Genomic DNA, 22,872 nt, shown 5'->3' with positions numbered 1-22,872 from the left:
AGCAGGCCTTTGGCTTGATCCTAAAGGCAAGAGCTGCCCCCACCATGTCCCTGATGGCGAGTCGGAGGAGGAGGGGCGCGCTGTCCTGGGTCAGGCGGCACCGGCACCGGCACCAGCACCGGCAGCACCCTGACGAAGCACCCCGTGGTCGTGGCCAGCACGTCCTTGGAAAGGTTGAGGTGCGTCCTCTATGTGATTTCCTCTTCTTTTTCCCCCGCTGCTAATCCAGTCTTTCCTACGTTCTATCTGCCCAGATCTCTTAACGATCTGTGATCGGTCAGCGGCAGGTTTTCGTGTTTTGCCACGGTGCTATCATTCCATTTTAATTTCAGTCTTTTTCCTGCCATTTCATGGGGACCTTGGGAAGGAGGAGAGAGAAATTTATTTAGTCTGCTACCTTGAGCTATAAATGACTAATTTGTGAGCGACTTTAAAAGGTGGATACTCAAATACATCTTTCTTTTTTTGTGCCTTAGCAGGAATATTAACTCGTCTTTACCCCCCCAGTAACCAAGAACACTTTACTCTCCAGTCCATGCTCACAGCCCACTGCTGTTTCCTGGGCTGGGCCGCTCAGCCATAGCGACATCGCTGGTCTTCACCTTCTGAATGTTGGTTTTTGTTTTTTTTTTTTTTTTTTTTTTTTCTAATAAATATAAGGTTGTATGTGTGACTGAAGCCATCTTTTTTAAAGAGACAACATATATTGGATAATATTTATTCAATCACTCATGAAAATGGTCAGAAAACGGATAAAATTGGGTTGTTACCTCTAGTGAAACAGCAAAGCGGAGAAACATTTTTGAAAATGATTTAGTAAAAGCCTGGGGGAAGAGAGGGAAAGAACAGCTAACTCAATTTTGTTCTTATCATCTTATATGGATGCGTAGTTCAGTTTTTAGCATAAACTTTGCCGGAGGGGAAGAAACATGGTACCTATGTCCCAGATACCTTTTCACTTACCGTCTCATAAACCTTGATGGTTTTTTTGTTTTGTTTTTGCAACGTCTTGAGGATATTAGGTGAAGGGTTTTACTGCCTAAATGCTTTTAAACATTAGGCCTTTGATGAAAAATCAAGGAGGTAGGTGAGTGCATACAAGTGTAATGGAGACAGTGCTTATGCGTGTGGCTCTCAGACTTTTTTGGTCTCTGGTCCACAGTTAGACATGCACCTACATTGCTGCCTTGTACGTGCGTGTGTGTACACTGAAATGAGAGTTTCATGGAACAGTATTTGCCTTTCATGTGGTATACTGATTTTATCTATTTCAGTAGCACAAAGGGTATGCTCTGCTAACTTTATTTCATGATCCACTAATAGGTTGTGACCTATGGTTTGAAAACCCCCGATTTAGGTCCTCATCTGTTAGAATAGTGGGAAAATGGAGGGATTTGGATTGAGGAGACCTGGATAGATCTAAGTTTATAGTTTTGGGTAATTTCCTTCTTGGAGTCTGTTTTTGCAAGTGTAAAATGGGAATAATACTATCTAGTTAGTTCGATTATTTTAGTTTAAAAATAAATGCAAAGTGCCTAGCCGTGGTAGGGATAATGTAGATATTTAAAAATCAGAAGTTTTTTTTTTTTATGATTTTCGTTATTTTTACTATATATGCCACCTGCCATGTTGTAGGCACTGGGATTCAAACGTAGGGAGGCAGGTTGACATTTTATCAATAAAGAGACACGTAAACATAACTGCCTCACTGGTGAGAAGGATGTTAGTAGAGTACATCAGAGGCACAGTGACCTAATGGAGGAAATTGGAATTGGGCAAGTACAGGTATGCTTTTATTTTTAAAGTTTCAAGGAACAGGGTCCCTCAAATTACCTCTAGCTAAATGGAGTTTTACATTAAGGATACATAAGGGACATAAGAAAAAACAGGATTTAAAGCTGCAGAGATAGGTGTTTCAGGGAAGGGCAGTACCGTTTTGATCATAACGAATTGTTTTCGTTTTCTGACTTCATGGATAATTGGCACATCTTCTAGAATATAATAGAATTCTCTTGTGTTTCCTCCAGTAGTGGCAGGACTAGGTCTCCAAGTCAAGGCCGGTGTTCGTCATTATAACTCTGTTCCCTCTCTCACCAGGTCAGAGTCTGCTCTTTGATTTCTGCTGGAGTGTCTGCTGACCTCTGTCGAACTCGTGGGTTTCTTGACTCCTGGAGTTTTGGTTGTAAGCATCAGTAGACTCTAGATACTGAAACTAAAAAAAGGAGAGACGTGGTGGTTTACCGAAGCGAAGAAAAAATGAACAAGAGATCTAGGACATAGGAATCGGTGAGCTGACTTGGAAGTGGTTAGTAATCAGTTCAGATTATTTTCCTTTATGGTTCTTCTCTTTACATTCAGATACCTGGGAAGGAGGGAGTGTGATCTGCCTAGCTTGAGCTAGGTTTCCATCCTGTGGCCAGGGGAGGAGAGGACGTTGTGCTGTACGTTCCAGCCCAGCCTGTGGTGGAAGCTGTGTGGCTCCTCTAAGGCCCAGTTAGAGGCCTGCTCCAGAAGGGAGCCGGGTCCCGGCACCAAACCAACAGACGCCCAGGACAGTGCAGCTCACTGGGTGTGGAGTTTGTGGGGGGCTGTACGCATTTTATTCCAACTCCAGAAAGAGTGTGTCTGGTCCTTCATCATTATCCTGCGTAGAGTGTGTCAGTGGACACACGTCTGGTTTAAGAAGCGAGCAGAACTTTGGACCAGTATGTGACCAGGGCTTAACGGCACGTATTTTGAAATTATGTGATAGGAGAAGAGGGAGATAATAAGGATAGTGCCATCCTGGGGATCTCAGATTCATTTAAGCTGTGAAATTATATGACCATATTTATGTTTCAGAACGTTTAGAGGCTTTATAAAGGTTGGAGTTGGGACAAATGGCTCTGTGAGCAGATAGAGGCAGCAAGGCTGGTAGGAAAGCTGTTGAATTAGTTGAAATCCAGATTTTTAAGGCCCTCTCTGATCTTCCCATGTACTACCTCTTGGATTTAATTTTCTGCTCTTTGTCCCTTGCTTACCTCTCTGTAGCCACACTTATCTTTTGATCCAGTCAAACTAGTTCGTGCCTCAGAGCCCGTATGCTTGCTTGGAATACTCTTATCTTTGGTTGGCACTTGCTTGGATTCTTCTCATTTGTACCTCAGCTCATAATGTCCCTTCCTCCTTTCCTGGTTAGCTTTTCTAATCCCTTGCATGTGTATTTTTTCACTGTCAGATTATTCTGTTTTATTTTCTCCATAGCAGTTACATTTTTTTTTTTTTTAACTTGTTCCACAAACAGTGGCAGGGAGTTATGGTTTGGTTGCTAGTGGAGACTCACAGCACCCCAAAACACAGTGCTGATCGGTCTAATTCATTGCTGAAAAAGGAGACAGTACTGCAAGTGCCTTGAAGTAAGGTTACACGTTCACAACCAAAGGTTGCCTCTTAGCAGTGGACCTGGAGAGGTCAAGTGTGGATTCCAGGTTGTCTTCCCCCTGTAGGATCGTCTTGGACAGGCTGTCTTTCTCAGACGGGGATCCCTGATGTGTGCAAGAAACACCATGAAACCAGGGAGCCCACAGTGGAATCTCCCCTGCCGGCCACCTAGGCTTCTGGCAGAGTCTTCTGGGGTCTCAGCAAAACCTGGTGCAGACCGCCTGACTCCCTGTTAACTGTGAGCGGTGCTGACAAGCAGGTCAGACAGCCCAAAACTCGTTGGACCCAGGGTTTCAAGGCATCATTATTAATCGGCACGTTTTATGCATCTCCTAGGCGTCCGTGTCGTGGAGGTGCCTCTTTTATTTCAGCAGTTTACTCAGGCCAGTTGCAGGCCTGTTGGAATTTACTCCCAGAGTGCTTTTTGCTTATGTGTTTGTTTCTTTCTCTGCCGTTAGAATGCAAATGCCAGCAGAGGAGGAATCTTGTCTGTGTGGGAAGATAACAGTGAATTTTTTAATGTGTGTAAGATTTAACAGTGGATATTCAGAATGACCAAAAGTATCTTTTCCATTTAGGGTCCTTTTTTTTTTTTTTTTTTTTTCTCTCTCTTTCAACTTTTAGGCTTGAAAGGACGAGGCACTTTATGCAGTGTTGAGGTCAGGATGCAGTGATGTTCCCCTTCTTCTACTCCTTTATCTTTCCTTGACTCCCTTGTAAGAGTCTTTATGATTAGGCAACTAAGGTAGTTTCCCTTTTTTTCTATTTTGCCATATGTCTTTGGGAAAGGCTTGGATATACAAAAAATTCTCTCTGAACTGTCTCCTATAAAAAAATTAAGGTATTTTTATAAGGAGGTAAGGCAGTCATAGCTACCTTTTAGGAGTACCTTTTATTCAGCAAACATTTGTAAGTTTTTCTTGTTTTTTGAGAGCGAGAGCGCGCGTGCACTTCTGGGGGGTGCAGGGGCTGAGGGCTCCATGCCCAGTGCGGAGCCTGATGTGGGGTTAGTCTCGTGACCCTGAGATCATGACCTGAGCTGAAATTAAGAGTCAGATACTTACACACTGAGCCACCCAGATTTCCCTACGTTGTTGTTTTTTATATACCTTATATGTGGTCCTTAGGAGGACACCATGAGGGGGACAGTAATGTCCTTATTTTAAAGAAATATAATGTGAGGCTCAGAAGTTAAGCCTCAGGGCTTTACACGCTCAGGGCTGTTCTTAGTAATCATTTGGAACAGGTAGTTGTGCGCCTAGGTCATTAGAGCTCCCAAAGCAGAACTCACCTCTTACCCTGTAGCAGAAACACGGTGGCAAGACCCTTACCGTCAATGCTAGGAGATGACTTTGCAACGTACGGTCCCAACAGAGTTGAGAAAAAAGTCCAGGTTCTGCCCCTAATAGCTAGGTGAGTCCATGTTAACCATAACTTCTGGTGCTTTGTCTTATTTCTCTGTTTCCTTTTGTACTTGGCTGTTTAGAACTCTCTTTTCTCCTTTGCTGGATTCATGTCAAGTAGTCAGATGGTTATCTTGAAACGGCTGCTCCTGATAGGCCGCGTAAGTTGTGTTTTATATTCTCTGAAACATAGTTTTCTGTTGCTCCTGTGCTACTGACCTCACAATAAGCCTCAGTAATTCAGCTCCTTTTACAGTCTATCTAAATCCCACATATTTTAGCCTTTTAAAATATTTCTAGATTGTCTTCCTCTGAGAGATGGGAAGTATTTTTGTGCATCTAGGTTCTGCTCATGGGTCTCTAATTTTGCTTCCCATTCAGGTAACCATTTTTTGATTCATACTTTTGCACATTTGAACATCTTACAGGGCTCAAAGTTTAAAATGTTACCAAAGTGTGTATACACTGAAAACCCCTTCTCACATCTGCCCCTTACCCCTTGGTTCTTCTTCTCCTGGGAGCTTGTTGTCCCCTCTGTTATGTATCCTTCCAGACATGAGGCTGTTACGTGCGAGCACATTTGTACTCCCCCCTTCTCCTTGCAGCCTAACAGTGTGCCGCGGTGACCGTGGTGGCCCGAGGAGTTTGCTCCTGCTCTTTCCAGAGTGAATAATGCTTCGCTGTAAGAGGCTTCTGTTGATGGGCGGAACTGCATTTATTCTGCAAGAGTGACTTTGTAGGTTAGTTACTCTGTGTAGATCCTCCGCATGTCAGCAAGCATGTTTTGAGTAATAAATACCCGCCGTGGGGTCTTAGGATCAAAGGCTGTGCTCTGACACTTTTGCTGCCACGTTGTGTCCACGGAGGCTGTGGGGACACTCCTTGCAGCAGCGTCCAGCGTGACGCCACCAGGTGCAGTAGCACTTGTTTGTTTGCTTGATTTTTAGCACTTTTATCTTTACCAAGCCGGCAGATGAAAATCGCTGTCTTTCTTTCTTTTTAAAGATTTGCTTTTCCTTGTCATATAATAGCTATAATACATACAGAGGCACAAAATATAGCTTGATGAATTTTGCAGATTAAACAGACCCGTGTAACCACTGCCCCAGTCATTACTTCATCCCCAGCCCCCGGAGAGATGACCATTATCCTGACTTAGAGCACAGATTATTCTCGTGCTTCCTGGAAATCGTTCAGCATACGTCCTTATTTATGGCTTCTTTGCTCACCATCGTATCTTAAGATTCATCAAAGTTATTATCGGAAGTTCCTAGGGAGATCTTAATTTGCACTTCTCTTATGAGGAGAAAATCTTTTCATGTTTCAAGCTTTAAATTTTTATGAGTACCTTTTCATGTTTCAGGCTTTAAAATTCTTATTTTCTGTAAGCTATTTTCTGTATCTATGGGTGGGTGATCATTTTCTCATGGGTCTCCTTGTGTAAAGGAAGTTAATCCATTATGTGGCGGTGGAGTTTGTACCTGTCTTCTAAAGTTTGCCGCGACTTTTGACTTGGCATATGATGGTTCCTACATGAAGATTTTTAAAGATTACATAATTTTTTGATGGCCATTACATTTTTTTTTCTCCCATTGTTTTCCTCAATAGGCCTACTGTTTTCTGATCATCCAATAACTTTGGTTAAATCCACTTTAATGTCCATGAAGATGCAAATGTAAAGAAGAAATGAAAAATGATAATTGCTGACAGCGAAATTTGAGTCCAATATAAATGGGGTATAAGAAGAAAATATTGTCACTGTTCAAGAGACTCTAGATATGTAGTCAGAGGAACTTAACAAAGCTACAGGCAAATGAGGAAAGTGGTTGTGATGAAAAGAGATGTTCCAAAGGAAGTGATGCTGGCAAAAAAACTTCACACTAATGGGACTCTCTCAGAGACGTTTATGACCTTCGAAAATGCAAGGGCTAGAATAAATATTAGAAGCTGGTCCCAACTCAGAAAGGAGTATGACAATTCCTCAATGTGTATAAAATATGAAAGATGTGCTGTATTAGAAGTTATACCATGAGAAAAGACAAATGTGGTCAAACAACTTGATAAGTTATTTACAAAGAGATAAAGCACTTTAATTCACAGTGGTTCTCATTTGAAAAATTACAGTATACTAATTTTTAAAATATAATCTTATATAATTATATAATTTTATATAATGTAAAAACATATTTTATAGTCTTACTGTATTTTTATTTTTTATGTAACAGTTTTTAACGTTTTTGTTTTTGTTTCTTTTTAGAGTTTTTATTCATTTGAGAGCCAGGGAGCTAGAGCACCAGCAGGGGGGAGGGGCAGAGGGAGAGGGAGAAGCAGGCTCCGCTGAGCGGAGAGCCCTACTCAGTGCTCCATCCCAGGACCCCGAGATCGTGACCTGAGTGAGCCACAGGCAGCTGCTTAACCAGCTGAGCCACCCAGGCACCCCTGTTTTGATCATTTTAAAGGTCACAGAACAGGTCCCACTGATTGAGGTCACTTTGCTTGGTTTCATCTCATCCGATCATTTCTATGACCACACTAGACCAAATGAGGACTGCCAGTGTATGTTTAAACAGACAGCCACCCCCTAGCTCCTTAGGTTGACTGGTAAGTTTCGGCAAATGATCTCTTTATTGTCTGTTCTGACCTTGTAGGACTTGAGTTCTTGGAGCTGTTCTGGATCTCATTTCTTCCCTAAGTTGCCAAATGTCTATCTTAATAGTCTCATGAGCTTTATGAAGAGGACTCTAGAAGGTCATGAGGGACAACAATGATTTTGTGTATTTCTTCAAAACCTATTTATTATATCCTAGATACTGTGTAAAGGATGTGCAGGTAGATTAAAGCTAATATAATGGAGTTGTGTAGAAATATAGAAGAATTAAAGTTCATGGTACTGAAAAATTTAAGACATTTTTTACAGTGTTGCTGAATTCTTTGCTGTATTCTGTGGTAATAGCAATACCACCTTGTTTTCAAGGAAATTGGTGGGAATTGTGTGCAAATTGAGCATTTTTATATGGGTCAGGTGGCAGCATGTCTAATACATGTCATGAAACAGATACTTTAATGGAAGTAATATGTTACAGAAGTAATTGTACTTGGGCAGCAGGTCCCATACTGATTGTAATCTGTCTGTGGCAGATTAATGTCTAAAACAAGTAGCCAAATTTTGGATTGTGAACGTGTTTTATGAGCAGAGTAAGTTAATCAACTCAGGACTTGTAAGTTATTATTGGAGCTAGGTTTTGAACCTCCCAATCCGGTGTTTTTATGCCTAAAAAACCTGAACCTAAATTGTTAAATATTATAACTTAACATTATGTATAGTTATTTAGAAAGGATTTGATTTTGACTTCATTTCTCTGTAAAAGCTTGGTTTCTGCATCTTCATTTTCTTTGGGGATGAAATGAAAGTTACTGGTTCTAAATACTTACTGAACACATTTTTATTCAGTATTTTTGGAGAGCCTGTGCTAAGAGCTCTAAGGGATATAAAAATGGTTGTTGGCTACCATGAAACTTTAATAGGTAAGGTAAGTCTTGAATACAGAATACACAGAGCTGAGCAAATGATACAGTTAACAATCATCTTTTGGGTGATACTCCTTTGAACTTAAGTGAGGACTTAAGTTCCTCTAAGGAGTAAGCAGTTATTTCCAGCTAGGAGAATGAGAGCAGGCTTCATGGGTGCGCTGTAGCTCATCAAGGGCTTCAAAGATAGCTTATGGGCATGTTAACAGAAGCATTATCAATTGGAGCAGACAATGCTGATTAAGTCCTGAAGATAAGAAAGCTTCTCTGATGTGTCTTAATTTTATTACATGTCCTGTTTTGGTTAATGGTTTTTGATAGTTGATTGTTGGATTATTAATGTTATCAGTTTTTGTTCTTAAAAGAATGTTGCTTTATGTTTGAGGATTGTGTAGTATAGTAGGTCTCAAAGTGTGGTCTCAGGTAGCATCAACATCTCCTTGTCCTGTTAGACACAGATCCTTGGTTCCACCCCAGTCCTAGCAGTTGGCACTGAAAGAATAGGGGTAGGACCCAGCGATCTGCTTTAAAAGCCTTACCTTGATTTGACAGGACCAGGCACGTATAGTCCATCGTTAACCTTTTGAAAAAAATACACATCAGCTTTATTTGACAGAGTTTACTTTCTTTTTATATGTGATCCTTCTCTAGAAGCTATTAATGATTAATCACCCACTTGGTAACTTTGATTAAAAGTCCTTGCTCTCCAACTTATTTATTTGATTATAAATTTTTTTTTATTAGTTTGAAGGGTAATTTTTTTTATTTGAAAATCTGGAATTTATTTAGGGAGCTATTTTAATTGTCAGTGGTAATTATAAAGAAAACTGCTAGGCCATCTCCTTGGCACATCAAGTATACTCGCTGTTTTATTGTCACCTAGAATATAAGATTGAGGGCAGCCCCAGGGGCTCAGCGGTTTAGCGCCACCTTCAGCCCAGGACGTGATCCTGGAGATCCAGGATCAAGTCCCACGTCAGGCTCCCTGCATGGAGCTTGCTTCTCCCTCTGCCTGTGTCTGCCTCTCTCTTGCTCTCTCTGTGTCTCTCATGAATAAATAAATAAGATCCGTAAAAAAAAAAAAAAGATTATAAGAATGAGGTATTATGGTCATTGGATATATAGGAAGGACACATGTCCTGATACAGTTTTTTATTTTTATGAAATCTTTTCAAGACACCTGTTAGTTTTATAGTAATTTGTTTTGAAATTGTAATAATTCATTTCTAATTAAAATCTAATAATTGATTTAATCTAATTGAGAAATTGCCAGACTTTTCCAAAACAGCTGTATTTTACATTTTGACCAGTAGTATTTGAGGGTTCCAATTTGTCCACATCCTCAACCACCATTATTATTATTTTTAAAAATTTATTTATTTTAGAGAGGGAGAGGAGGAGCAGAGGGAGAGGGAGAGTCAGACTCCACACTGAGTGTGAAGCCCATCTAGGGGCCAGATCCCACAGCCCTGAGATTGTGACCTGAGCTAAAGTCAAGAGTCAGATGCTTAACCATGAGCCATCGAGGTGCCCCTCAACTACCATCATTACTGTCCTTAGTTTTGGTAGCCTTCCTAGAGATTTTGATTGGCATTTCCCTGATGTCTAGTGATGTTGAAAGTATTTTCATATGTTTACTGGCCATTTGTATATTGTCTGTGGTGGAATAGCTAGCTATTCAGATACTTGGCCTATTTTAAAATTAGGTTGTTTGCCTTCTTCTTCTTGAATTATACTATTTCTTTATATATTATAGACACAAGTCCCTTATCATGTTTTGCAAAAATTTTCTTCTGTGGGCTTTCACTTTCTTGGTGGTGTCCTTTGAAGGGAAAAGGTTTTAAATTTTGTTGCTTGTGCTTTAGGTATCCTGTCTAACCATTGCTTAATCCAGAGTCACTTAGGTATTTGATCCATTTTGATTTAATTTTTTATATGGTATGAAGTAGGATTCTAGTTGTATTCTTCTGCATATCCAATTGTCCCAGCACCCATTTCTTATAGTGACAGATTTTTGTGAATTTTTATCTATACTTTCTAGATCTTTTTTGCACTTAAAGAGATTCTGAGTTTTACTGACTACTCCCACCCCATTGTCCAAAAGGGAATAAATTTACTAACTACTAACTGTGAATAAAGCAGTGTGTTCTGTTTTAGGCGTCATATTTTTAGAAGGACACAAACTGGAGCAGGTTTTTGTAATTGTTATGTCACAAATTTTTTAAAATGGGAAATAGAACACTTGGGAGTGAGAGACGAGGAGAAAGTCCTTGCAGTAGCGAAAAGATTTTCATTTAAAGTAGAGGTAGGCTAGTTTGGTATATAGTTCCAGAAGCTCTGAGTAGGAATTCAGGTAAATACATTTGAACCCTAGAGAAGAACCTTGAAACAATTAGAGCTATGTAATAATTTAGCAAAATAGCAGCACCCTTACACAGAAGCACTCACCATTGGAGGAGCTCTAGCAGAGGCTAAATGATGGATCATTTTGTCATTAAAATTACAGAAAGGATTTCTGCATAGAACAAAATTTGTTGGAAGGCTTTCTTTTTTCCTATTGTAGTTTCCTTTCTCAATTGTGAAGGGTTTTCCCTTCAGAGTTCATCCTTTTCCAGACTTCTGTCACGTAGGAGAATGAGGGTGAGTGAAAATAGGTTATTGTCTTGAGGGATTAAATGATGAAATGATACTCCTAATTTTTGATTAGCTAACATTGTCCTGCATTATTCTGAAAATGAGTCTTATCACATGAGTTAAGGTATGTTTTTGTGTATGTGTGTGTGCACATCTCTAACCTTGTTGGAAAACACAACAGTGGGGATGAGGCACTGTAGCAGAGTGAGTGCGGGGATGAGAACTAAAAAAAGTATTCGTCTAACATTAAATTTAGGCATGGTTGTGATTTGTAGATTATGGAATGAAGAAAGCTTGCATAAATGCAGGAAATGTAAATTGTGTTAGTATAAATGGGATATCATTTTCTTTTCAGAAAAATCTATAAGTTATCCTTCCTGATTCAAGGAATTATGCTCTTTGTAAATGATCTCTTTGAAGAGTATATATGGTTAAAAGGAGGAAGTGTGGTGCTAGTGCGTATCTATACTTCTATGATAATTATATTTAAATCCTGTATCTTATGGTTTGAAAGAAACCTGATCATTATATAAGCTGATTGAGGCAAATGAATTTTAAATACCTGGCCTTTAGACAAAATAATTTAAGGACCTTTTAGTGATAAGATTCACACTATATGCTCAAAATAGAATTTGGAACATGAAAAAATCAGATACCTTTATTTCTTTGAAGTGAGATTTTGGAATGAGCTTTAGAGAAAAACTGAGCTTAGCCTGTTGTATTTTTTTTCCCCTGTTGTATGTTTTTAACAATTATCTTGTTTGCCCAGTTTTAGAGGTTTTACCTTCCCTTTTTTTTCTTTTATCTTTTCTTTTCTCTCTCTCTCTCTCACTCTCTCTCTCTCTCTCTCTCTCTTTTTAAAGTGAGCTCTATCCCCAACATGGGGCTTGAATTTACAACCCTAAGATTAAGAGTCACATACTCTACTGACTGAAGCATCCAAGCACCCCATTATTTTAAAGATTATTTCAAAATCTCACTTTGAGCATACCCTGGAATCTTGGTTGAGAATGCTTAGCTTCAAACCAAAGCTTTTTTTCTTTCTGTGATGTTGGCATAGGTATGCCTTAATGAGCAGTTGGTACAATTTGATTAAAATGTAATGTCTTCCTATGACTGTGGCTTTTTAAGGCTTAAAAATTTTAAAAGGTTTGTTATTGTGTGTATTTTTTAATGCTTAATAATGTAAAATACTGTTTTGAATATGAATTTCCCCTGAAGTTACTATACATTAAAAAAATTAAAGCATACTATAAAGATTATCTTTTGGATGCCTAGGTGGCTCAGTCCTTTAAGCATCTACCTTCTGCTCAGGTCATGATCCCAGGGTCCTGGAATTAAGTCCCACATTAGGTTCAGGTTCCCTGCTCAGTGGGGAGTCTGTTTCTCCCCTGCCCCTCCTCCCTGCTTGTACTCTCTCTCTCTCAAAAAAATAAAAATCCTTAAAAAAAATTTATTTTCCTTTGCCTGTTTTTAAGTGTACCACCTAAAGACTGCTAATGTTAATAGGTCTCTTTCCATGACCCTATCAGAAGTTAGTAAAGAACTTCTCTTCTCAATTAGTAGATATAAGATGTGTATATGCAGTACTGGATAGAATGTGGGGGAAAATGCTGCATAATATGGTATTTTTCTATGGCTAACTTTTGCTTATAATGTTTAATAGCTTTATTATTTAAATTTAGAAAGGAATTAATTTTGTTTAGAAAAAAAGAGTGCCCCATATTCAACTAGTAAGATCTATATTGTAACTTAAAAAAATATTATCGAATTTGGAAGATGAAGATATTGGTGCTAATTATTTGGTTTTTGTGAATGAGCCTGAAAAGATGGATATGTGACCACCAGTCTTACAGTGTTCAGCCCATCAGTCTTGTATAGCACTTCCATGTCTTGATATGTCTTATTTTAGAGGAGAAGGAGATATTTGAAATGCTGTACCTTGTAGCACCTAATAGAATGTACTTCACTTAGTAGGCACAGTATTATGGAATGAATAAATTTGACATTTGTGCCCAGACATTTGTGGCAAATTCGTCAACACAGATGTATTGTAATTTAAGTATATCTTCTATTAATAGAATACAACTTACTAATCTTGCTTTAGTTTCCAGCATACTGCACAATTTTGACTTCATTTACATTGATTAATTGGAATTGATTAATTGGGATTACCCTCATTTCTTCATTTGTAGGATTGGGGCTGAGGTTGTTTTTCTAATTCCTTCAAGCCCGGTCTCATTCTAGGTTTCCAGTAATCTAGGACTCTTCATTACTTGCACCTTCCATGGATTTTACTTGTTTAGTTTTGAAAAAATCTTGTAAGATCTAAAGGTGAATCTGATGTGATGGCAGTTTTACCAGAAACAGACTTGCCTTCCTGACATCTCACAAGAAATAGGCTCAGTGGGGTTGTAGATATTTCGTTCATTTCCCCTGTGCCAAATGCCAGAGACTTGAATTCAGAGCCAGTGATAAAAGTTGGTGCATAATGCTCCTAGGCCACCAAATTTATATTATCACCAGATAAGACCCCTCTCTCAGGGAGTTAAGAATTTAAAGAGAAAGTGAATGCCTGTGGCCTGCAATTTACACGAGTTTAAGCTGGTTGAAAAAAATTGCACATTGCTTGGAAGTAAAGGATGATGGTTAAGAGAGATGTGTGAAGTCAAAAATGTGTGATGTCAAAATGGGACTTTTTTTCTGGGAAGAGATGGGCTGTAGAAGGGAAGAAAGAGATTGGCATATAGGAAGATTTCTCAGCAGAGTTTTATTTTTATCAGCTTCATGGTCAGTCTCATCAGTCTTTTTCATCTATCTCAAGGGTTAGCAAACTAAGGCTTGATTTTGGTAAATAAAGTGTTTTGGAGCATACCAAGCCCATTTGTTAAATTACTGTCTATCTGTGTAATGCTGTGTTTGTGCTACAATGGCAGCATTGAGTAGATGAGACAGAGACTGTATGGCCCCCAAAGCTTAATGTACTTACCTCTTGGCCCTTTACAGAAATTGATTGCCAGTCCCTGATCTATATGGCTACCCATTCCTCTCACAAAATATTTTTTTCACCTTTTCTGTAAATTTGAAGTCTCACATACCTTTCACGTAGATTACCTATTTTTGATATTTTTGCACATTTGCTTTATAATATTAATCATGTCATCATTTTTATTTATCTCATAATTTGGCTGAGGCCATTTCAGAATAAGTTGTACACATTATGATCATTTACTTCTAAATACTTGTGTGTATCCCTTAAGAATAAGGATATTCTTACATAACAGTGCAGCGATCAGATTTGGGGAACATTTAACATTGATATGTCATTGGTACAATATATTATTTAGTATAGTCCATATTTCAAATTTTGCCAGTTGTCCTGTTGATCTTGTTAGTAGTTGTTTTGCCCTAATCCAAGATCCAGTCCAAGATCACACATTGAATAATCTTTAATTTGGCCTAGTTCCTCAGCCTTTCTTTGTGTTTTATTAGTTTTACATTGACAGTTTTAAAGAATGTTCCTTAGTTTGAGTTTATTTGTTTGCTGGAACAGAGTCAGATTATGTTAACTGTTTTTAAAGGATTGCAAAGTATGGAATTACATAACAAGAAAAAGCTACAGGTTAGAATTGAAATAATTCTGGTCCAAGCATTAAGAGTGAGGCCTGAATACTAATTACAGGAAAGTAATTGCTTATCCATTATTTCTACATAGTTTCTATTGTGTGTATTAAGGAAAAGAAGAAAAAAAAAGTACAGTATGCTGTATTCCAAGAGCATGGACTGGGGCACCTGGGTGGCTGAGTTGGTTACGCAGCTGACTCTTTATTTTGCTTAGGTCTCCATCTCAGGGTCTTGGATCTAGCCCCACATCAGGCTCTGAGCACTTAACCCTTGAAATCCCCCCTCTTCTCTCCCTCTATCCCTCCTCCCATTCGTGCGTTCTCTCCCTCCAATAAATAAAATCTTAAAAAAAAAAAGCACAACGTGGACTTTGAAGTGGTGACATAGTTTTAAATCTCAGCTGTATTGTGAGTAATTGTATAAAGGTGAGGAAATTACTTAACATCTTAGAGTCATTTGTAAAATATGGGTGATACATTTCCTTTCAAGTTGTTTGGGGAAGTAAATGAGAGACCATGTACAGAGTAATGCAGAGTAAGAGGATGCTACAGTATGTGTTATTTAGTAAAATACAGTGAATTTGGAAAAGAGGAAAATCAGTATGAGTTAGAACTGTCAAAAAAAAAAGTGGGTGGAGAAGATTGCACTTCACCTGTGATTAGAAGGATGGGTTGATTTTTAGATAAACCACGTAGGTGTGAAGAACTCATTGGAAGTTCTGGAGTGCGAGGGGATATGGTCAGATTAGTAAAGGAAATAATGTTAGAGCGAGGAGATTGGAGAAACAAAAACTTTGGAGTTTGAAGTTCTGGATGATAGTCCAGCCTTGGCCACTGACTAGTTGCATGACCTGGAGTACATTGTTTCATCTGTCTGGACTGTGTTTGGCATTATTACCAGCGATTTTCAGAGAGGAGAGACATCACTGATAGGTCGGAGCAGTAAGGAAAGGCTTTCGGCAGGAAGGAGTTGAGATGGGTCTTAAAACATGGGTAGGCTTTCAAGAGGAGGAGGAGAAGGAAAGGGAAGGGCATTCGACAACATGCTAAATTAAAGAAGGCACTATTGCAAGTAAACCTGTTCTATCACAGGTTAAGGAGTCATGCATAGAAATTAAAGTTACCAATTCTGAACTCAAGAAGGAGGGTCTTTATAATTAATGTGTGGCATTTAGAGTTGGAGTAGAAAAATGATCCCCTTAGTTATTTAAATAAAGGTTGATGAGACTCATTTGGAATGTAACTAGATTCACTTGATGTGACATTGGGGGCGGGGGTGGGGGGTGGGGGGTGGGGTGGATGATGGTTTTCGCATAGTTTGTGTAGGGAGCCTAAGGGCTTTCTGTTGGAGAGGAAGATACTTCAAACTCTCTTCTCCCAGAAATAGAATGTACGTAATACCAAACCTTAGTGGAAAGAAAGGGCAGCTATAGTCCTGCGATAAAATGACCTTGAAGAACATGAGTGAGGTTGACCTGTAGGCCGGTGAATCAGCATATATGCCTGAAGAGTGTCTGGAATGTTCCTGCATGCTGGTTGATCCTGGAGCTTCTGCAGACCCAGCCACTCAAGTATGGCGGTTGGTCTTGGCGCAAAGTCAGGTATGAACTAAAACACTTTGAAAAATTGGTAGCCAGTGCTGCTGACTGGACCAGGATCTAGGCCGGCAGCGTGTCACAATGCGGTGGATGGCTGTTGTCTGTTCAGGTTAAATTTCACCCTGTCGTGTGGCAGTAAAGTCGCTATTCGGATGGCTGTTCTCTGCACGTCGCTCTACCTCAGCATTCATGGCCTTTCTGCTGGCAGTGGCCCGTATCTGTATCCATGTCCATATCCTGTCTAGAAATAAAATCCGTGCAAGGCCTAATTATATGTGAATCCAGCTATTCCTTGAAGATTCAAAAACCTGTGGCAGTCCAAGGTTTTCTTTTAAAAAATCCTGTTTTTAGTGTTAAAACATAGGGCTCTCTTGGTTTTATAGCAGTTAAGAAACTGACATAAGACAGTTCCTATTTATTATAACGTGCTCACTCTGTTGATCTGTCTCTCCCCCCCCACCCCCGATTATAAACTTCAGGGAGTTTCCTTCCTGTTCTGTCCTTAGCATCTGAAATAATGCCTGGCCTATGGTAGGCACTCAAGGAACAGTGATCAAATTGAATGAAGAGTGTGGTATTTCAAAGCCTAACATGAAAGTAAGACTAATAAGTAAAAGAATTTACAAATGAATTCCTTTAAAATTGTATTAAAGTTTTTATTCCTATGCCCTTTCTCTTTCCCCCTTTGTTTATGGGCTTTGCCTCAGTGAAAGGGTGAATATGACGAGCTACCCTTTAATTTTGTCTAGGATTCTTAGTCATGCTCGTGGATGACAATTCCATGGCCAGATATTTAGCCTTAGTTGAAAAGGGCACTTAACATCCTTTATCAGTATAAAGCCAACAGCTTTAAACTTTATTTTATAGTAGTGATTATTCAGAATTTAAATCTTATTGGTAAAATCCCATACTTAAAGAATTTCTACCTAAAAGTTATATTAAATTTTACTAACTTATCAAAGATACACCCAGTGGTGGTGTGGGAGTGTGCAAAAGGCAGAATTTGTTACCTACAGAAAGGAAGTTCATTTCCTGGCCCTGGGTGACCTAGAAAATCAGAAAATTCAATACCTTTTTTTGTTTAATACTAAGGAAGTAATGACTGCATATTATAAAATGAAAAAAAAAAAAAAGAGAGAGAGAGAGAGACTTCTTTGCCAGCCCTACTTTCAGGAGACAACAGTGCTTTTAAAAACCTGTGTTTTGGTCTTTTGGTGGTCAACATTATGTGTTTATGTCTTTCTTGATCTATTAGCTTTAGACACAATTTATTATTTCTCTTTAACTTTTAAGTGAGGTGTCCCTGACAATGTCTTAGTGAGATATGTGTTCTTTAAATAATGCCTGAGGAGAGAAAATTGTTCAGATTGGCATAAAACAGGAGAGTGCAGTAAGAGGCTTATTGGGCAGGAGAAATATTGGGAAACGTCAGGAAACACCTTCCTGTGTTTTCCTCTACTCACACACATAATACTTCTGACACTTTGATCACTGCATGTGTGGTGATTTTTTTCCCCCACACAGAGCAGTTCTCTAGGGCACCAGCTGGGTGTCCTGTAAGTTAACTCAGTTGTGACTCTGTCTACATGGGGTTAGCCTCCGATCCCACAGGGTTGAGGTTTCCATCCCACAGGACTCTCTACTTCAGATGCCAGTTGCAAGTCCCAGTTGTTGCTTCTGAGTGACTGACTATGAGTTGGGAATTCCCATGACCCCCTGCCTTGGGTTTGATAATTTGCGAGAACTCAGGGAACTACTTATATTTACCAATTTATAGTAAAATAATATGATGAATGAACATTCAGGTGGAAGAGATGGGTGGGGCAAGGTGGGGGCGGGGAGGAGGCACAGTGCTCCCTTGCTCTGGCTGCGTGTGCTGCCCTCACAGAACCTCCATATGGTCAGCAGTCTGGAAGCTCTGAATTGCATACTTTTGAGAGTTTTATATGGGGCATGATGGGTCATGAACTCAGTCCCCAGTCCTCCCCTTCCTGAAGGATGGCAGGTGGGGCTGAAAGTTCCCAAGCTTAAATCATGGCTTTGTCTTCTTGGTGACCAGCCCTCATCCTGAAGTTATCCAGGATCCCACCAAGAGTTGCCTCATTGGAACAAAAGGCACTCTTAACACCCAGCACATTCTAAGGCATTTAGGAGCTCTATGCCAGAAGCCAGGATCAAAGACCAAATACTAGAACCAAAGGTATCCATAATGCTCTTATTAGGAAATTAGGAGCTTTAGGATCTCTCTCTCTGTTTTACAGCAACAAATGGATCAAGGTAGTATTCTAAATGTACTTAGAGCAAAAATCTAGTATTTCTGTGTCTTCCTTGTAAACTTAGTCTAGGAATATATCTCTAATTAGAGTTGGACTTCAAGGAGATTTAGCCTCTGCCAAGGCATTCATTCTCCATTTCTCCATTCAGAGAATTCCTTTTTTTTTTTTTTTAAGATTTTATTTATTTATTCATGAGAGACAGAGAGAGGGAGGCAGAGACACAGGCCGAGGGGGAAGCAGGCTCCATGCAGGGAGCCCGCTGTGGGACTCGATCCTGGGACTCCAGGGTCACGCCCTGGGCCGAAGGCAGGCACCAAACCGCTGAGCCACCCAGGGGTCGCCTCCATTCAGAGAATTCTTTGGGGACTTAGGAGTTTGAAGCAATTCTAGAAGTTTGTTTTTGCATGTGTAGTTTGGTTATAACTACATTATCTTTTCCACTTTATAGTGTAAAGTCTTTGATCCTTAAATAGATTCTGAATTAGATGTTTGAGAACATTGAGAGTGAAAAGATTGAATGGTTTTTGGGAGAACAGGCTTTCTATATTGGCCTGGAATGGAACCAGTTTCATAGAATGTGGCTTAACGGTAGTCCTCGCTTAAACATTCTACAATATGTCCTGAATTTCTGCCTGAGAACATGGATAAAATAAGGGAGGGGGAGAAAGCTAAAAATTCACATACTGCATAGTAAGAAATATGTAAAAGGCCATTGGCCTTAGGCTTCTGGTTTCTGACTGCTTAATACTTTGCGCGGTGTGAAAAACAGCAGATTGATGGGGTCAGAATGTTCAGTGGCCTTGGCTGATAGTTCCCCTTATGCTGAACTGATTCTGCTCTTCAGTACTGGTTCTCTGCCCTTTGAATGAAATAGCTAGTTTTACTGTATGTTTCTCGCAATCAATAACATGGAAATAAAGTGGAATTTATTGAAGCTCCAAGGGGGACTTGCTGACTTCTTTCAAATTAGAAAATTAGTCGCTGTACTAGTGGAATTAGAAGTTAGACTGACTCAAATTATTAACATCTTTATTACTACACTAGACAAGATGCATATTAATAGAGTTTTTAGAGCAGATTAAATTGTCCAAGGAAGCAAACATCAGGGAGAACTGAGAGCGTCCATTGCCTTATGAGGAATTTCCTGGGGTGGGAACCTGCAAGTTATTTCCTATTAAATGCTTTAAAATTTTTTTTGATATTCTATCTAGAAGGAAAATAATTTCAGGCTACACAGATATTCAGTAATTTTATGACATTCAAAACCAAAATAAAGGTACCATTTTTAAATGCAGTGTAATTATGGAGAAGGCTTAATGAAAACCTTATTAATTTACACATTATTTGCTATCACTAAAAGTATCCTTCCCAGGAATTCAGTGTTGCTGTTGAGGCAGTAGTTTTTGTAGCTTCTCAGCTACTACTTGGAAGCCAGGGTACAGGGATAATAATATTAGACTGATATTTCTTTAAAACACAGACATTTGATTCATCGAGTACCCAGTAGAGATGATTGGTTTTGGTATTAATTAAAAATGAATATTATTTCTTAGAGGCAAAATCTTGACCCACTCCTGCTTTTGTGTCCAGTAATTCTTTTTTTTCTTATTTTATATTTACTACTTAATCCAGACGTGATACATCATACTGCTAGTAGCAGTCTGTTTAAAAGAAAGTCACATTTTTGTTTTATGAAATAAACTGTTCATTAACATTCATGAAAACACAAAGTGAAGCAAGCACTGTAGACATTTAGATTAGGTGTACTGATTGATAGTTTATTTAATCAAGTCTGTGGTTCTATTAAAGGACAGTTCAGTATGTCCCATCATATCAAAATCTGGTAAAATAATGACTGCTATTAATTAAGTGCTTTTTATATTTCAGGTGGGGTTACATGCTTGATGTGCATTATCTCGTTTAGTTATAACAGTACCCCTCTGTGAGTAGATAGTGTTAAAATCCCCCTTTTACAGCTGAGAGATTAAAGAGCCTCATGTCTCGTGCTCAGTAGGTCACGGTGAAGTCACAGCACTCTTGCAGTTGGTTGTCCTCTAGTTCTATGTGTAGTTTCTTAATTCCTAGAATTTGGTAAATAATGGATGAAGCTGTGGAATGGAAAACAATGTAAATATTTACTGAATAAGTGAATGCACTAATATGATTAATTGTAAAGTTCTAGACATTTGTGTGTGACCGTTGCATTTTCTGAAGTTTGCAAATGAATGTCCTGACGTAGGATTGTTAAATGCATGTGGAAAAGAGCAGAAGATGTGGTGTGGTTAGAGGAGAGCAAGGATGTGAAATCTGCAGGTTGTTGGGGGTGGGGGGAAGCGGAAAGTAAAAATGATAGGAGGCCTGAGACAGGGATGTAATTTCACAGTAGCCACCCCTAAGTCTAGAGACCTGGAAGTGCAGAAGACCCCCGTTGTAGCCACATCTAGTGAGGTCCTGGCCCCAGGGTTAGAGAGCCAGGAGAGCAGATTTGCCTGTCTTTTTTGTCTTTCCTCCCAGGACCTTGGGGTCAGACACTGATGATGAAAGGCATCCTCCCTGCCAGCTGTCAGCAGTCTGCTTGGACTTGAAGTAGTCCAGCTTTTGTCTATAGAACAATGAAGGGAAAAGAGCAAACCTTAAACCTTCCTCGGCGAACGTCCGCTGCCGATTCTTCTCCTCGTTGCCTCCCGCCTTGCCTTCGCGGTTCTTCTCCTCTGGCCTAACGTAATCAGTGGGATCAAAGTCAAACTGTGTGCCCTAACAAGGCAAAACCGATGCCCTTCAAGAGCAGCGGTTATATTTTTAAATTTGAATGTACGCTTTAAACGGCACAGCATTAAAATGTTTCACCAAAGATGTGATCATTACAATAACGTATTTAGGTTATGAAATATTTCAGAGCTAAGTGCTTGTTACATAATTGGCCATAGTTCTTATTCTTTATCCTTGGAACAAAAATGATCCTTCCAGTATTCTGAATTTTAGACATGGCTTGCATCAGACCAACGTCTGTCTTTGTTCTTCCGAAGTTTTGTGAGGGAGCGAAAGCAATCCAACGATTTTATTGTCCTTGGGTCCTGTAGTCCTGCGCAGGTGAGGTCTTCATTTCAGCCGCTGGCCCCGGGAGAGGGGTGCATTCACGCCGTGTCCGCGTGCTTTGGCCGAGGCATCTGGAGTCGAGGCCGAACGGGGCGGCCTTCGAGGTCGGAGCCTGCTCGCGAAGGCGCAGACATGCAGGCGGGTGCCCTGCGGGGGCGCTAGGCCTCAGACGGGCTGTGGGTGATCTCAGATTCGGCTGAAGGACGCAGCCGATCCAGTCGTGGAGGCGTAGGAACCAAAGCGTGCTCGTGAGGTAGGCCCCAGGGAGGGGAGGTCATGATGTTCGATGACGGATTAGCTGTGGGAAGGCCCGGACGGGACGGGACGAGAAAGAGCCTTGTTTCCGGTGCGGCGGCAGGGAGGATGGAGCCCCACCCGCGCTGGAGACTTTAGGGAGAGGAACAAGTGTGAGACGGGAGATGGATCCGCTGTGTACACACTGAGTTTGAGATGCTTTGTAGACAGCCCTGGGGGGAATGATGTCCGGTTGGCTTCAAGTAGCTGAAAACATTATTTTAAACAAATCCAGACTCAGGAAGTTGCTATTTTTTATTCCCTTGTCCTTAGCGGGAGGACTTCCATCAGGCCTCGCGTCCATCGCCTTGGGTGAACAGTGGCCGCTGCTTCAGGAGGCCTCAGCTTCAGACAGGACCAAGTGCTGCATCCGCTGCCTGTCGTCAGGAAAACAAAAGCTTCCCTGGCAGCCTCTCAGGCCGGGGTGGCTGGGAGCTCCTGCCCGGCCCCTTTCTGGTTAGAGCTTATCAGCTAGACTGTTTGACGCGGCTCCCCCCGTGGCTCCCCGTGGCTCCCCCCCCCACCCGGCGCCCCGCGGCTGCCTCTAGCCACGAGAAAGGCTGAGAAGGTGGAAGTTTAGGTGGACCTGCTGTTGCTTTGAACAGAATTGCTGGTACGTCAGCAGAGAGGCTGAAGGCAACTAAATAGTTTTAATGTAAATAAAGAGCTAATTAAATAGTGACCCGGCAAAGAAACCTACTATTGCTTCTTTCACTTCAAAATTTAACAGACAACTGAATTTTCAGACACTCAGGTGCTGCTGCATTACAGCTTTTGGGATGCAGGCCTGTTAAAGATAATTTGGGCCTTAGATTTCATCAGAGTTGTAGGGGAGGAGACTGAGGAGTGTGGGTGGTGAGATACAAGGAACCGGTAGACTTTGTAGAGATATTTGGGAAAAAGAATTGGCCAAGTTTAATGATTATCCAGCTGACAGAGGAGATGAGAGGGAAGAGTCAGGGATGGCTTCTAGGCGTTTGATTTGGGTGATGAAGATCAA

At 40.3% G+C, this 22,872-nt stretch overlaps 1 protein-coding gene across 9 annotated transcripts in view; it reads left to right on the top strand.

Moving 5' to 3' along the window:
- TBL1XR1 (TBL1X/Y related 1) overlaps nucleotides 1–22,872 on the top strand; it is a 164,249-nt gene that overhangs the window by 46,370 nt on the left and 95,007 nt on the right. Inside the window, exon 1 of one of the 9 annotated variants that reach the window (XM_055308043.1) lies at nucleotides 2,118–2,286. The exons of 7 other annotated variants lie outside the window; for them this stretch is intronic. The gene's annotated coding sequence lies outside the window, so the exon portion shown is untranslated. Of the gene's footprint in view, nucleotides 1–2,117; nucleotides 2,306–22,872 lie in introns of those variants that run through there. One more of the 9 variants, XM_055308039.1, reaches the window with a different exon arrangement.

Source organism: Nyctereutes procyonoides, unplaced genomic scaffold, assembly GCF_905146905.1.
Source record: "Nyctereutes procyonoides isolate TBG_1078 unplaced genomic scaffold, NYPRO_anot_genome, whole genome shotgun sequence".
Lineage (NCBI taxonomy): Eukaryota > Metazoa > Chordata > Mammalia > Carnivora > Canidae > Nyctereutes > Nyctereutes procyonoides.
This window is presented reverse-complemented; position numbering and strand designations above follow the sequence as displayed.